At 43.4% G+C, this 14,320-nt stretch overlaps 1 protein-coding gene across 9 annotated transcripts in view; it reads left to right on the forward strand.

The window, feature by feature from the left end:
• FOXP1 (forkhead box P1) overlaps positions 1-14,320 on the forward strand; it is a 642,114-nt gene that overhangs the window by 192,099 nt on the left and 435,695 nt on the right. For all 9 annotated transcript variants that reach the window (XM_066617522.1, XM_066617523.1, XM_066617521.1 and 6 more), the window contains one exon: positions 3,115-3,170. The gene's annotated coding sequence lies outside the window, so the exon portion shown is untranslated. The remainder of the gene's footprint in view (positions 1-3,114; positions 3,171-14,320) is intronic.

Below are 14,320 nucleotides of genomic sequence, written 5' to 3' on the forward strand. Positions count from 1 at the left end.
AACTCATGTGACTGCCCCACTTCAGGAGGCATGTGAGGGATTTGCTTCTTTGAAAGTGGTCCCACTTCAAAACTTAGCTCCTAGTAGAAACTTTGCATGTGGTAGAGAAGATTAGTCAGAAGCCATTTGTCTCACTTGATCTCTCCATATGAAGAGTGATTATGATCAGGGTGCACTTTCAAACCAGCCAGTCTCAGTTCAGCTCATGCCGAAGCAATACAGTCAGGTCAGAGGACTGTACCATACATGCCCACCATACAAGCTCTCAAAATTGTACCCTGAAAGAAATGGTTCTGTGTCACTGATTCTTAAACTGTAGTTTGTGAATTACTGGTGGTATACAATATGCTTTCAGGAGGTCTGTGAGAGTAAGACAAAAATAGAAGAATGCAGTGATGAATAGTGAATAAAACTTACCCCTCTCTTGAATGGCAAATGTCTCAGTGACACAAAACATGCTGAAACTTAGCAACGCCTACCTGCCTCCTAGCAACACTTCCCCTTTCTTTTCACCTCAGTTCAGCAGCATCAGGGTGCAAAATTAGTTGAGTTTTAATTTGAAGTCTTCCAATCACTTTTCAGCATAGAGCCATCTCATTTTGTATTTGAACACTATTTAACCTCAAAGCATCCATGTGAATGAGTGAGTGATAATAGTTTTAGTATCTGGCAGCCCAATCCTAAAGGCAGCACTATTGCTGGGTGCAGTGGCGCCAAAGCAACTAGCCATTCATCCTGCAGCTCTGCGGCAAATGCCGGAGGTCTCCTCAGGGGAAGGGGACTTTCATCCCCTTCCCCTTGGGAAAGCCCCAAGCCCTGCAATGGGACTTCTCAAGTCTGTGCCAGCTATTTTGCTGGCACAGACTTGAGAAACTCTGTATTGGGCCTTCCAGCCTGACACAGTATTCAGGACCTGACAAAGAAGAGCTCTGCTGGTCCCACCCCCTCTTGCCCCAGTTCCTTCCCCTACCCTGAATGCCTTCCCCCACCCCCAAAGCCCTCACCATTGCTCAGAGCTCTTATCTAGCTTCTGACCTGCACTGGGCCAGCACCGGTGCTGACTCAGCACATGGAGTCATGGGCATGCCTTATGGTGCATTTGTGACACCCACTCCCAGGCAAGTGTGGATAGGACTGCAGTCTAAGAATAGTAAAAATTGTAATTGATATCTAGCCCTCATTTATAGAATTCTTACCTATGCGGACTGCTTTTCAGGGAGATTATTCTCGGTCGTGTATACATACCTTTTAAGTGAACATTTCAATGTGTGACACCCAAAGTAAACTAAATGTTATGATATGCTAAGACACATGTTTGTGTGGGCAGAGTGTTCATTCAACTATACACACTGGAGGTGCATTTGTAAGTCACTGTTTCACTTATCCTGAGTATATTTATTCAAAAATAAGCATGCTGATTTTAAGTGAAACTTATTTCTAGCTTTAGAGTCACGTTCTAGAGCAGCCATTTTCAACCACTGTGCCGTGGCACACTGGTGTGCAGCGAATGGTCCCCAGGTGTGCTGTGGGAGTTTGGTGGAGGGTCATTTATTAATAGGATCATTGGGGATATGAGCCCCCCACCAACAGAAAGGTGAGCCTTGTCAATTGTCCAAAAACTGATGGTGTGTCTTGACAATTTTAATACCTTGTTGGTGTGCCATGAGACGAAAAAGATTGAAAATCACTGTTCTAGAGCATGTTTCAGAAATTCTACCATTTATCTACTGTGGAATGCTATAGAAATTTCTGAAAAACTCTGGTTAGAAAAATATCTGAGGAATGATTTAGTATCTTCCCCTCTTTCTGTCTATATTTCTATAACTTGAATTTTATATTATAAATTAATTGTCAGGAGTGTCTTCCTTGGCTGTAATGTGTGAGAAATCAGTCACTGGTGAAATCAGCCACTTGCTTAATTCTTTAATAAGGGGGGGGGGAATCCCAATAGCTGAGGTAATCTTAAATCTTAAGTTTTCCTTTTCTGTCTCTCTCTCGGTCTGTTTGTTGCAGTGATCAAAAAAAGAAATGTATGATTCCTTAAAGGATGCAGAATAGATTAAAATTTCTTCTTTATGTAGTCATTAACATAGCCAATTTACAAAACCCTTTATAAGAAAAATGGGCTTGTAATGGGGACACTGTCAGACTCTTAATTACACATTGCTAATAACGTCCAATGCATTTGTAGGGAAGCGCATCAGTAGCAGAGAACAGGATCACTGCTTGACTGCTCACTTTCCTGACTGAAAAAAAAGAACAGTGATCAAGCTGAGGTCCTCAAAGGGGTCCTTAAATCACTGGATAGCATGAAGAATGGGATGTACACAGGCTGCATATGTATATTGAGATAGATAATTCTTCTAGGAACATTTAGATGACTGTTCTCTTTTCCCTTGCACATTAAACAGCAGTAAAGGGCAACAAATGCAATGGAAAATGCTAAAGTGTATTCTTTCTTTCTTTTTGTTTGTTTTTGGCTGTTTATGGCATGACATCAGTAATGAGCTATTGAAGCAGTGATTCAGCCAAGAAGAGAGGTGTTGGGATTCTGTATTACTTTTTAACCACATACTGATTCTTAAAATGGGGCTGCAGAAATAATGATACTATATACTGTTTTAGTATGACTGTGGGATGTTACCCCCATAGAAGGTGCCTTAGGTCTCCAGAAAGAGTAATCTCATTTTTTAGAAGGTAAAAACAGAAAAAAGAATTACATAATGGATCTGGCTTTTTGGTTTTGGCCATATGTGTTCAAATTTTGCTGTTACATTTAAGATAATAGGGTAGCAAGAGATGAATTTATTTCTGTCTTTTAAATGCTGTATTAGATGCATGATTTGTTTTTGGTGAAACGACAAATAGCAATTTACCAGGGCTGGTGGCTACTAGGAGAGATCCAAGTAAGAGTAGTTATTAATTTCCATCCCTCAGAACATTGGAAGTTGCTTTGTTTGAAAAGGGAGGAGGAAAAGTCAGAAAAACAACAACATACTCTCCAAAGAACAGACATGAAATAATCAATTCAATATGCATATTAAAGAAAAAATTCTGAAGGACAGTGTCTGGATTTGAACTGATTTAACTTTTTGTTTTCCTCCTTTTTGGCAGCTAACCCCTCCTGAAACATGGCACAGTGACAATCAGTGACAGGAAAGTGAAGACAGGTTTGTTCTTTTTGTTAAAAGTTGCTTTTAAATAGCATGGTATTGAATAAATTTGTGGTCAGAAGGAACACGAGTTACACTGTGTGAAGGAATTCACTCTGAGCATTCCTTAGCAGGCTGGACTTATGTAGGTTTTCCAAAGTTCCTGCATTGCAAGCTTGGATTTTTCAGGCAACCTATTTTTACATATTCAATGTTCGTAAATATAGCAGCAGGCTACTCTGGATTCACACATGGAGCTTGATTCCTGGGACATTACAATAACTCTCCATATTCAAGGGATAGCAGACCATAGGTAGCTGCCAAAGTTTGATACCTGAAAGCACTTGCAATTTGGAGATATTTACATACTGTTTGGAAATAGTGCACTGGGAAGGAAAGGACAATGGTTCAGGTTTTGCAAAATGATGAGAGAGAAAGATCGGTTACAAGATGCTATGAAGCAAAGGGCTATAGGAGATGTTGTGCTTTGGCTTGTTATAATCTGATCTTATCTCTCTGCCTCTTTTGTTCTGTATTTTTATGTATTATATGTTGTTGTTGTTTCTCAACTTGGAACACTTACCTGAAAAGCAGGCTAAACAATTCCCAAAACAAATAAATTTGCAGATCAATTCTCCCCCCTGCCCCCAAATAAATAAATAAATAAATGGAACCTGCCCGCATATGCAGGAATTTCATGTGCTCACCAGTATGCAAAGTAATATCACATTGGTAAAATGATGGTTGTGTGTATGCACTCTTGTTCACAATAGAATATTGACTTGTGCTTCTTACACATTGCGCTGTTGGAGACAAAGTGCCATGTTGACAGCCATCAGGTAAAAAGGGTAAGAGGACTTTCAGAGTTCCATGCCTCTTTTATCCTTCTGTCTTCACTTTAATCTAATCTCAGATTCAATTGATACTATTGATTACATTCCCCTCAAGCCCATATTCAGTGTATGGTACTGTACTCAATGTGTGGTAAAATGCTATTCTTTTCATATGTGACGAGCATAAAAGGCGAAAGTATACAATTAATTTGCCAGTGCTTTCTTTAAAATTGTATGCTGGATTTCTGTGAAATGCTGTATGTAGCAATATTCCAAGTAAATTATTGTTATTTACTATGATTTTTTTGCCTGCATATTTAAAGTCAACAATTATGTTTCCTTTTTATTACTTAATGGCTTTGTACAATATTTTTAGAAACCTGGTCCATTTTTACTCCACTGAGTCTGAACATCTGAATTTCACGTACCAGTTTTAAAAATACACCAAGCACAAATATATTGATAACCATTATTCTGAATTCATAGAAATACAGTCAGTATCCTTACCTGCAGATTTGCGACCTGCCAGTTCACTTATCCTCAGGGAGCAGGATTGCCATTTACCTCATTGTTTGTTCTTGGCTACCCACGGCATTGTGAAGCTATCCACGGCATTCAAAATGCTAGTGGAAACCTTCAAAATGGCACCTGCAAATAGCATGGGTAGTTTTAAAATGGCTTGGGAAACTTTACAATGGCTGCGGGAAGCTTCTGAAGGTCTCTGTGGAAATGTAAAAGTCTGCTGCATTCAGAGTGCCAGTGGAGACCTTCAGAATGTAGCAGAGACCCTCAGAATGCAGTGGAGTCCTTCAAAATGGAACCCATGAATTGCGCAGATGGCTTCAAAATGGTGTGGGTGGCTTCAGAATGCCAACTGAGTCCTTCAGAAGCTTCCCATGGCCATTTTAAAGCTATCCACAATGTTGCAGGTCAATTCATTCTGTTTAATCAAAGTAGCATGGAAAGTACTGTCCTAGATAAAGCAATTAATTTGACCAGTTATTTATACAGTCTCAAGCAGGTTCAGTCATAAGAGGAGACGAATTGAACATAAAATGGATTTCTCAGTGCATGAGAACTTCATTTTTAAAATATTTTTTTGATCTCTCTACGGGAATCTTACCATTTTCATGTAGTTTTTAGACTTTTCAGCTGATGCTAAGGAAAACAAGGTATTCTGGAACAGCCAGGAAGGTAGAGTAACATCACTGCTCAGTGCCCTCGCGGACTCACTTGAGGGAGAAATGTCCAGGAGCAGCTGCCACCTCTTCCACTCTCCAACAAAATGGCTTCCTCGGAGGCCCATTAGGAAGCCCAATTGCAGATAGAGAGGTGGGAGAAAGCAGTGCAGCGTGAAAAACCCAACTGAGTGACTCATGCTGCGTGTGATTGCAGGGGCTTGATGCAATCTCAGTCAGGCTGCTGCTTTGGATGCCACACTGCCTGCCGTTTTGCTTCTGGGCCCAATTCAATATACTCTTTTTACTCTTAAAGCCCTATACAGTTTGGGACAAGGACATTTGAGGGATAGCCTCCTTCCATATATCCTACCCATACTCTCAGATCATCAGAGGGGCCCTTTTGACAGTGCCACTGTCAGCAGAGGTGAGGGGTGGCGGCTAGAAATAGGACGTTCTCTGTGGTGGCTCCTCAGTTGTGGAATTCCCTTCCCCTGGAATTGAGAACGGCTCCCTCTCTGATGACTTTTCAGCAGGGCTCAAAACTTTTTTATTCAAGGAAGCTTTTAACTGTTGACATGACAGGCTGGCACTTTTGATGAATGTGATTTTAATAGTAGCATGAACTTTGGGGTCTGACTAAGTCCAGGAGGGTGCCCGCATGGCCAACCAGCCAAGTTAGAGAGGCCGTAAAGGGCAAGGAAGCTTCCTTCCATAAATGGAAGTCTTGCCCTAATGTATTGGCAACCTTCAGTCTCGAAAGACTATGGTATCGCGCTCTGAAAGGTGGTTCTGGCACAGCGTCTAGTGTGGCTGAAAAGGCCAATCCGGGAGTGACAATCCCTTCCACACCGGGAGCAAGTGCAGTCTGTCCCTGGTCTGTCTCCCTGGCTATGGGCCTTCCTTCTTTGCCTCTTAGCCTCAGACTGTTGGCAAAGTGTCTCTTCAAACTGGGAAAGGCCATGCTGCACAGCCTGCCTCCAAGCGGGCCGCTCAGAGGCCAGGGTTTCCCACTTGTTGAGGTCCATCCCTAAGGCCTTCAGATCCCTCTTGCAGATGTCCTTGTATCGCAGCTGTGGTCTACCTGTAGGGCGCTTTCCTTGCACGAGTTCTCCATAGAGGAGATCCTTTGGGATCCGGCCATCATCCATTCTCACGACATGGCCAAGCCAACGCAGGCGTCTCTGTTTCAGCAGTGAATACATGCTAGGGATTCCAGCACGTTCCAGGACTGTGTTGTTTGGAACTTTGTCCTGCCAGGTGATGCCGAGGATGCGTCGGAGGCAGCGCATGTGGAAAGCGCTCAGTTTCCTCTCCTGTTGTGAGCGAAGAGTCCATGACTCGCTGCAGTACAGAAGTGTACTCAGGACGCAAGCTCTGTAGACCTGGATCTTGGTATGTTCCGTCAGCTTCTTGTTGGACCAGACTCTCTTTGTGAGTCTGGAAAACGTGGTAGCTGCTTTACCGATGCGCTTGTTTAGCTCGGTATCGAGAGAAAGAGTGTCGGAGATCGTTGAGCCAAGGTACACAAAGTCATGGACAACCTCCAGTTCATGCTCAGAGATTGTAATGCAGGGAGGTGAGTCCACATCCTGAACCATAACCTGTGTTTTCTTCAGGCTGATTGTCAGTCCAAAATCTTGGCAGGCCTTGCTAAAACGATTGCTAAATCTTAGGGCAATCCCCCCCCCCCCAAGATTGCCCTAATGAGGAGAATAAAAAGGAACATAAACTTTGGCAAAAGAAATGTAAGAAGGTGATACGGGAGGCCAAGAGAGACTATGAGGAACGCATGGCCAGCAGCATTAAGGGGAATAATAAAAGCTTCTTCAAATATGTTAGGAGCAGGAAACCCGCCAGAGAAGCGGTTGGCCCTCTGGATGGTGAGGGAGGGAAAGGGGAGATAAAAGGAGACTTAGAGATGGCAGAAAAATTAAATGAGTTCTTTGCATCTGTCTTCACGGCAGAACACCTCGTGCAAATACCTCTGCCTGAATGACCCCTCCAGACCAAGGAATTAAGTCAGATAGAAGTTAAAAGAGAAGATGTTTCAGACCTCATTGATAAATTAAAGATCAATAAGTCACCGGGCCCTGATGGCAACCACACAAGAGTTATTAAGGAATTGAAGAATGAAGTTGCAGGTCTCTTGACTAAAGTATGCAGCTTGTCGCTCAAAACGGCCACGGTGCCAGAAGATTGGAGGATAGCAAATTCACACCGATTTTTAAAAAGGGAAAGAGGGGGGACTTGGGAAAGTATAGGCCAGTCAGCCTAACATCTATACTGGGTAAGATGGTGGAATTCCTCAAAGACAGAATCTCAAAACACATAGACGAACAGGCCTTGCTGAGGGAGAATCAGCATGGCTTCTGTAAGGGTAAGTCTTGCCTCACAAACCTTCTAGAATTCTTTGAAAAGGTTAACAGGCATGTGGATGCGGGAGAACCCGTGGACATTATATATCTGGACTTTAAGAAGGCGTTCGACACTATTCCTCACCAAAGGCTACTGAGAAAACTCCACAGTCAGGGAATTAGAGGGCAGGTCCTCTCCTGGATTGAGACCTGGTTGAAGACCAGGAAACAGAGAGTGGGTGTCAATGGGCAATTTTCACAATGGAGAGAGGTGAAAAGCAGTGTGCCCCAAGGATCTGTCCTTTGACCGGTGCTCTTCAACCTCTTCATAAATGACCTGGAGACAGAGTTGAGCAGTGAGGTGGCTAAGTTTGCAGATGACACCAAACTTTTCCGAGTGGTGAAGACCAGAAGTGATTGTGAGGAGCTCCAAAAGGATCTCTCCAAACTGGCAGAATGGGCAGCAAAATGGCAGGTGTGTTTCAATGTGAGTAAGTGTAAAGTCATGCACATTGGAGCAAAAAATCAAAACTTCACATATAGACTAATGGGTTCTGAGCTGTCTGTGTCACATCAGGAGAGAGATCTTGGGGTGGTGGTGGACAGGTCGATGAAAGTGTCGACCCAATGTGCGGCAGCAGTGAAGAAGGCCAATTCTATGCTTGGGATCATTAGAAAAGGTATTGAGAACAAAACGGCTAATATTATAATGCCATTGTACAAATCGATGGTAAGGTCACACCTGGAGTATTGTGTCCAGTTCTGGTCACCACATCTCAAAAAGGACGTAGAGAAAATGGAAAAGGTGTAAAAGAGAGCGACTAAGATGATTACTGGGCTGGGGCACCTTCCTTATGAGGAAAGGCTATGGAGTTTGGGCCTCTTCAGCCTAGAAAAGAGATGCCTGAGGGGGGACATGATTGAGACATACAAAATTATGCATGGGAAAGATAAAGTGGATAGAGAGATGCTCTTTACACTCTCACATAATACCAGAACCAGGGGACATCCACTAAAATTGAGTGTTGGGAGAGTTAGTACAGAGAAAAGGAAATATTTCTTTACTCAGCGTGTGGTTGGTCTGTGGAACTCCTTGCCACAGGATGTGGTGACGGCATCTGACCTGGATGCCTTTAAAAGGGGATTGGACAAGTTTCTGGAGGAAAAATCCATTATGGGTTACAAGCCATGATGTGTATGCGCAATCTCCTGATTTTAGAAGTGGACTGTGTCAGAATGCCAGATGCAAGGGAAGGCACCAGGATGCAGGTCTCTTGTTATTTGGTGTGCTTCCTGGGGCATTTGGTGGGCCGCTGTGAGATACCGGAAGCTGGACTAGATAGGCTTATGGCCTGATCCAGTGGGGCTGTTCTTATGTTCTTCTGATTTGTTTTATTGTTCAAATTGTTTTATATTTTAGTACAGGTTGAGCCTATTTATCCATCAATATTATATCTGCGGATCTGGCTCAATTTGGGGCCGCACACCACCTTGAGCCAGATTTGATCCAACATGTAATATGAAAAATAGAAGTACCCTTCTAGGATTTCCAGAGACCATTTTGAGGCCCATAAAGGCTGCTTGTGGCCTCTACGGGCTTTAGAACAGCTCTGGACCTTTCCAAGCCTCAATAGACTAGAAAACTGCGGATTTCATTATCTGCAGTTTTCAATATCTGCAGGGGGTCTGGGAACAGATTCGCCGCAGATGCAGAAGCACCACCAATATAGTTCTAATCTTTTACCTTGTGTAGTTTTTATGTTGTAAGCTGCCTTAGGTGCCCTAATGTGTGATAGAATGGCAGGGTTATTATTATTTAAATAAATAATAATGCTGCTGTGGGCTGTTGAGGGCTTTAGTGTCCGCTCAAGGCCTAACTTGACTCATGCCTATCATTCCATATAATAGTAAGAAAGAAAAGGAAATGAAGGAAATCCATGTCAGATGGTTCAGTGATCCAGGGGACATTTATTAAAGTCCTAAAGTATCCTATGTTATCCCCCTTGCTTCTCCTAAGGAACCAAAATCCTCTAGGGTCAGTTCCCTAAGTAGCTCAATGGGAAGAGTTTGGACCGCCCCTCTCCCCATATCTTTTGGTAATAGCTTAATTTCTTTTTTCTTTCATCTGATCTCTAGGTGCATCTGTTGTGCCTAGGGTTAGTTCTGTGCTCCCTCAAGCACCCAAGGTGGATTAGGAATAGTATGTTTTGTGGAGCAGATTGGCCAGGCCACCAGTCCTCCCCACCTAATCAGATCTTCCGGACACATGACTACTCACTCTTTCAGAAGATGTAGAGGTGATCCAAGGGTGCATTGTACTTGTTGTGATGCTTGCCTTGAAGAGTTTGGTGTTCTGGAAGTTGGGGGAGGGGGTGATGTGATGACCATGTTAATGGATGCATGTGGTGAAAACATAATCATACCTGAGAGCATGAGGTGGCCTGGCCTGGAGAGGTCCGAAGACTGCAGAATGGAAGCTTGGTGGTGTGGTGTCAACCCTGCTGAGACTTGCACCTGGTGCAGCCAGCACCAGCCACACCTCTATAGTGACTTCACTGAGAAAATGCCCTCAGTCTCTGCTGCTGTGGCATCTGTCTTCTCTTCATGAGGCCTTGTATAATCTAGTACCATTTGCCTCCTTGTCCCATGGTTGAGGTATATCTTCTTTTTCTTGCTAGTTCTGTCTCTTTCGCTGCTCTGCCCCTTTCTCCTACCTTATCTCTGCTTTTTCCATCTCTGGCTTTTCATCTCCTCCATGTCCTTTTCTCATTCCTTCTCTTTCTCTTATATCCCCCCCTTCTTTTCCTTCTCTTTAAATTTCTCAGAAGCTTGCCTCATTCCCTTCTGGACCCTACCAAGTTTCGTTCCTGGGTGCGGTCTTTGGATTATTATTATTTTTTTTTTTAATGAACAAGGAGTGCATGTTATAGTAGTAAGCAAGCCAAATGAGTGAGCAGAAGTACTTGTAGAACATCCCTATGTCCTACCAAACACTGCCTGAAATATTAACTTCTAAGTATATGCTGAGAGAATTTGACCTGACCTGATGTAATAATTTTGAAATTCATTGCTTGCCAGCAAAATTACGAGATCCAAATCTCAAGTAAGACAAATGTTACTGTGCCAGCCAAGTAGGTACAATTAGAAAGCAAACATCAGCACTGGAAACAAATTTATTAGACACACACCAAGTGTTTTTAATCGACATAGTGAAAGTTCACTATCTGATGGTTTTTCTGTTTGCTGTTGTGAATTCTGACCTTCACAAAAACACTTGTTTATATTTATTGATCTTAATCTTCAAGACAAGCATCAATATGTTACTGGTGACATGTACAACGTTGCTGGTTATGCTCTGAGACATGTATAATGTATATGTCAGAAATTTGAATGTGTGTGCAGGGACCAAGGTGCAGTGGGTCAAGATACGTGAGTGGATTGGCATTTAATAAGGTTGAAGACACCAAGATACAGTTAACACAATATAGTAGCTCGAAGGGGGAATAAATGTACACTAGCAGGGAAGGGAAGTAGGAGAATATTCAGTATGCTATGTGCGTGCCTATGCATGTGTCACAAATGATAACAGTGGTAGTAATCAGTGGCAGGCCTGAAGGGGGGGCAGGGAGCAAACGCCCTGATCGCTGCATCCATGAGCCTTGCGGAGGCAACACCTCCTACTGCTACCTCTGCCGCTGCATTGTTTCTACCTCTGGAACCGTTCCAGGGGCAGGTGAAACCCAGCACCATGTTAAGGACCACTCGGAAATCCTTCTGAGGCTTCTGACGTGGTCTTAAGCAGTACTTCCAGTTTCCCAGAAAGTCGAGATATAAATTTCTCTAAATAAATAAATAAATAAATAAATAGTGCACTCCTATATACACTTACAGCCCAATGCTATCCTTTATCCTGCCATAGCATGCAGCCACACCAAAACAGGCCCTCCATAAGCCTCCCACAATCCCTCTGTAAGCCTCCTCAATCCTGAGCTGCATGGCGCTGAAAATGGCAGCTGCCGCATCCTATGCGCTCCAGGCAGCTGCCACCGGCTCCTCAGGAGAAGGGGACTTTCGTCCCCTGGGTAAAGCAATGGGGAGGGTTCCTTCCTGCAGTGGGGAGGAATATAGAGCTTCTTTGTTGGGCGGCTTTGCTAAGGGGGGCTGGGGGGTGCTTTTACTTACTGTGGGCTTCTGCAAGTAGCAGGAGTTGTGGGGAGCCCTGTGCAGCCTTCTGCAGGGCTCGCCAAATGTTAGAATGCTGAGAAACAGCATGTACAAAGCACTTCCAATATGCAGGAGGTGGTTTGTGCATCCTGTTCCTCTACATTTCAAGCCTCGGGGAGCCCTGAGGAGGACTGTGTGGGGCTCCCCGTATCTCCTGCTGCTTGCAGAAGCCCACAGTAATTAAAAGCACCTTCTCACCCCCCTCAGCAACGTCATCCTGGGGATCTTGCTGTTGCCCTCACTCCTTCCCCGCAAAGACTTACTTAGGGAGAAATGCTCCTTAAAAGTTTGAGAACCACTTCATTAAACATTCATTTTAACATTACATATTGAAATGTAAGTCAAAACAGAACAATATTTAACAAACATCATTGGATCAATGGGAAACAAATTAGTCCAGGGAAGCTGTCAAGTCACACCCGTATTTCAGAGGCACAGTGGACAAATAGCAACCAAATGCCAGATGGAACAGGGGTGTTTTGAGCCCTCACCAGAAAGCCATGAAGGAGGGAGTAGTTCTCTGTTTCTTGGAAGGGAATTCTATAATTGTGGTGCCACTATAGAGAAGACTTGCCCCTAGGCTGCCACTTGGGACAGAGGCGGCACTTGTAGAAGAGCTCCCTAGGATGACATAAGAGGGTGGGTGACACTCCTCCTGTCCCAGCCTTCAATTCACTGTTGTTGGTGGGTGCTGCTGCTGTTGTGCGCTGGTCCTCTTTGGTCTCTCCAGCGGTGGTCCTGAAGCATGCAGCTATGCATGCTTCCAAATCATGATGGCCAGAAAGCACATTCTGCTGTTGGAATGCTAGTTCTGGTGGCATAGTCCATTGGTAGGATTGGACTGTGAGCCCCACTGGACTCAAAGGACTTACTTTTATAAATCTGCTTGTCCACTTTTGAAGAGCACATGTGATTGTGCTCTTAGAGAAATTATGAAATTACCTAGAGAAGCCAGGAGTAAGACTTTTGGGTTTATGTCTTGTCTGGAAGATGGGGAGAAAGCTGGTGGAAGAAGGGGAAAGGAGCTAGACAAAACCAAGTATTCCAGCTGCTGTGGAAAACCGTAACATATGCTGAAGTTCACTGTAGCCTGGAACAGTGGCTACAGCTAAGGTGTGGGACTCTTGGTGCAGTTTGCACACTTACAGTGGAAGAATTGGTGTTTCTATCCATATGATGTTCTTAACCAATATTCCAGTCCTACTGAGCAGCTGAACCACGCTGGGCTCAATTGTTCGAGGCAGCAAGGTGTTCCAATTTGGGATTGTAATGACATAGAAAACAAAACTTTTGCGTTGATTCATTGTATTTGCATTAATACTTCTATTGTAAGATTTTAATGGGTAGACAATGGCGCTTTTTTTTTTTTTTACTGGGTAGGAACATAAAAACATTTCTTTTGATTCTGGAAGGCTGTAAAACTAAGTGAATTTTAATCATTTTCAATGTATATAAGTGGAGCCTGTTTTTCTATGGATTTTAAATCTGCGGATGTGGCTCATCGCAGGTCCCTCACACCCACATTGAGCCAGACTCGGTCCCACCTGAAATCTCTAAAGGTGACCAGAGCTCTGCTCTGGTTGCCTCCAGAGGGCTCTCTGAAACCCGCAGAGGGTGTGCTACCTTGGGCCCCAGAATACCTTAAAAGGCATAGAAATGTCACTTCTGGTTTTTCTCGGGGAACTGGAAGTCACTTTTTTTGGCTCTACAAGCCATTCTGAAACCCACAGAGGCCACAGACAGATGTGCACAGCCTCTATGAGCTTCAGAAAGCCCTCAGAGCGAACTGGAGCACAGCTCCCCCCCCCTTTGGATGGTTTAAGGGATCGAAGATCCTTATCTATAATTTTTGGTATCCGTTTGGGGTCCAATAATGGATCCCCCACAGATACCAAGGCCCCACCTGTATAGAATTCAGTGGTATATCTTTTCTACATTATAAATTTAATACTGTATTTATTGGAGAACTTGGAAGTTGTGAATTTTGTTCTGTATTACATTGTCAGTTATGATTATGAAAAAAAGAAAAAGTAAAAAATTTTAATGTAGAAAGCTGATAGTCTAAACTGAAAATCTTAATGAAAGCATATTATTACTCGTTACCTTTTTTTAGTCCAGCAAGCCAGTTGTAGGTTGTGCCCTTTAGGAGATATGTATAATGAACTGGATAGAAATATCAGTATTGGTCTATCCACAGATGTCTTCTCATTAAGCTTTGAACTTCTCTAAATGGGTAAGGAAGTGGCTCTGAAAATCAGTGGGAGACAGAGTTAGGTACATAGATCATGCCCTGTTTTTGAACTTCTCAGAGGCATCTGCTTGGTAGTGTTACCAACTCTGATGGAAGTGATTCCTGGAGTCTACTCCCCCAAGACATATGACCCAATCCTTTCCTAGGCCTATAGACAGCAGATCTCACAATCTTCACACTGTAGGCTTTGTTGTGGTGATCAGGTGGACTACAAGAAAGTAAGTAAAAAAGATTTTTACTTATCTCTTTCTGTTCATCTGATCACCCCTCCCCCCCACCACAGCATACAGTGCTCTGTCAGTGCGGCTTCATAGCAAAAGATGAA

This window comes from Tiliqua scincoides, chromosome 2, assembly GCF_035046505.1.
Source record: "Tiliqua scincoides isolate rTilSci1 chromosome 2, rTilSci1.hap2, whole genome shotgun sequence".
Lineage (NCBI taxonomy): Eukaryota > Metazoa > Chordata > Lepidosauria > Squamata > Scincidae > Tiliqua > Tiliqua scincoides.